This window comes from Tupaia chinensis, unplaced genomic scaffold (genome assembly GCF_000334495.1).
Source record: "Tupaia chinensis unplaced genomic scaffold, TupChi_1.0 Scaffold149248_1, whole genome shotgun sequence".
NCBI lineage: Eukaryota > Metazoa > Chordata > Mammalia > Scandentia > Tupaiidae > Tupaia > Tupaia belangeri.
In genome coordinates this window covers 826,484-829,486 of record NW_006209094.1, presented here as the reverse complement: position 1 = coordinate 829,486, position 3,003 = coordinate 826,484, and the positions used below count along the sequence as shown (strand labels likewise).

The following is a 3,003-nucleotide window of genomic DNA, read 5'->3' as shown; positions in this document are numbered from 1 at the left end:
TTCCCACCATCCCCACTGCTACCACCCTAGGCCAAGCCAAAATTAATGTGACCTAGATTAGTGAAAGGGACCCCTGACTTCCTTGTTCTACCCTTCTTGAGAAATATTATCAACCAGCAACCCAAGTAATTTACACAGTAACAGAAAAGTATGGTCATGCCACTCCTCTTCTGAAAACTCTCAGTAGCTGCCACCTCTTAACACCCTTCTCCCTTTATTCTACTTATTATACTGGAATGTCAGCTCCACAAAGTTACGAATGTTTATGTTTAGTTCACTGATGTATCCTAAGTGCCCAGGATGATGTCTGACACATGTTAGGTATACAACTAACATTATATTAACTTGAATGTTTATTGTCTAACACTATCTAGATCCCACTAGACTGTCCCCAAGGCCAGGGATTTTATCTGCTTGTTCACTGATGTATCCCACAAACATCTAATTAGGAAGGTTGTAGATAGGTGTGTACTGTAATTTTTACCATCTATATTCAAGCCTAGAGCATATGGAGAGTACCCTACTCTAAAGCAATTTTTTTTGAGAGATTTTTGCTATAGGGCGCATGTGCTCTCCAGAAAGACAGAGAGAGACAGAGAGACAGAAAGCGAGAAATCAGCCCCCAGGAGGGGGTGGCCACATCGCAATCCCTTCTCCTCCATTCTCTTCTCGGGATCTTGGGCACGCACACACACACACACACCGGGCGTGAGTTTAAGCTGCTGGGTCCGGGACTCCAACCACGGTCGACTACATGGGAGTCCAGCAACATAGCCATTACGCTAACTCCTGGTCCCCTCTCCAGCAATTTAACTATGATATACAAAATTTCCCCTCTCTCAGGACTTGGTCCCAAGATCTATTTTCTTCTGTATCTATAACCTTCCTATATGTGATTCACAATCTAATGGCTTTATTCTTTTTTAAATTTTTTAATTTAATTTCATTTTTATTTATTTTATACATTCAATCACATATGTCGCTTAGCTTGTAAAGTTAGTGTTCCAACATGAATACATTTCTTAACAGTCCAGTTGACGATACTATACACATTATCATCAACTGATAATAATCCATTTCTTTATTCTTTTTAAAATAAACAAAAACTTTTCTTATCACAAAAGCAAGACATGTACACTGTAGAAAATTCAGAATATAGATAAAGGGAAATAAGAAAAATGTCATATTCTCACCACACACAGATTACTATTGTTAATATGCCATTAGCAGATATTTTTATGCAAACATACTTTTTTCAAAATGAGAGTATACTGTTCATGTTTCCTATATAGCTTTTGTCCATTAATACTCTCCATCTTTCCATGTCAATGATTTTTTATATCATCTAATATTTAGCCCATATTCAAATTTCCCCAATTATCTCCAGAATCAATGAGAAAATGTAGCTTAAAAACAAAGTTTTGTACCTTTGCATATGTGGCACCTTATGACCAGGCTACCCTTCTTTGCTTTAGACTATCTCCGAATTCATAACTAACCTCTGAAATTCTGTACAGTCATCTGTGCCTCTTAGAAGCTTCCCCTGAACCTCCTTGCCCTCTCCAGGTCATGCCTTCCCCTATGCCAACTCATTACTTTGTACCAAAGCACCTCTACTGCTCTATTCTGAGTACTTATTTTGTTTACAAACCCATTATACGCCCTTCCAGACTGTGTCCTTGTTGAAAGTCAATACTGGACCTTATTTCACCCCAAACAATATCTGACATTTCATAAATATTAAGAATGCTGGCACATGCACATAGCAGATATCTGTAAATATTTATTACAGTGAACTAACTTCATAGACTATATCAAATGATAGACATAAAGGTTTTAGAACAAGTATACCTTTGTCCTGTGCATATCAGTTATAAAATCTTGTTAAAGTCATAATCTCTGTGAATTTGTCATCTCATTAGCAAAATTAGAAGGATGAACTAGGTAACTAAATGTTACAATCCTAGATGCTTTGGAATAAGGTCTTTAGTATTCAATCAATTATGCTTTCAAAATCATCTTTACACCAGCAATATCAAATGTTGGCAAAGAAACGCAACAACTGGAACTTTCATTCATTGCTGGTGCGAGTGTAACACAATACAACCATCTTGGAGGACTTCTGGCAGTTTCTCATAAAATTGAACATACGCTTATCATAGAACTCAGCAATTCCATGTCTAGGTATTTACCCAGGAGAAATGAAATCAAATGCCTACACAAAGACTTAAAGCCCAAAGGGGAAACAAACCAAATGTCTATCAACAGGCAAACATAAAAATTGTAGCATATCCACACACAATGGAATATGACTCAGCACTAAAAAGGAATTTACTGACACAACCCCACCAATGACTCTCAAAGCACTGTACTAAGTATAAGAAGCCTGAAACAAAACAGTACCTGCTATATGCTACCATTTACATGAAGTTCAAGAATAGACAAGCTAGGAGTCAGCAGATGGCATAGTGGTTTACATAACTGAACTCCCACATTGCTGACCATGGTTTGAGTCCAGACCCAGTGGCTTGAATCTCACTCTGTGAACGTGTTCGTGCATGCCCAAGATCCCGGGAGGATAATGGAGGAAAAGGGATTGCGGAGTGGCCATCCCCCCCCCCTCCCCGAGGGGGGGTGATTTCTCACTTTCCCTTCTGATTGTGTGTCTCTTGAACACCCCCCCCTTTCCCAAAAAAAGGGCAAAAAAAAAAAAAAAAAAAAAAAATAGACAAACTTATTTTGGTAAAAGCAAAAAATCCTAACAATGGCTGCCAAGGATGTTGGGGGTGGCCATAAAAGGGGCATGAGGGGACTTCCCTGGGTGATAAAAATGTTTTACATATTGATCTAAGTAATGCTTACAGAATTGGAAATATTTGTTAAAATTTATTAAACTGAACATTAGACAGACGTGGACTTTTTATTGTATACACGTTATACCTCAATTTTTTAAGAGAGATTTTTGCTATAGGGCATGTATGCTCACCAGAGAGACAGAGAGGT

The 3,003-nt window shown here is 38.1% G+C and overlaps 1 protein-coding gene across 2 annotated transcripts in view; it reads right to left on the bottom strand.

Moving 5' to 3' along the window:
* The window catches only part of LOC102500739 (prefoldin subunit 3), a 24,476-nt gene that overhangs the window by 16,282 nt on the left and 5,191 nt on the right, over positions 1–3,003 (bottom strand). The gene's annotated exons all lie outside the window — the stretch shown is intronic.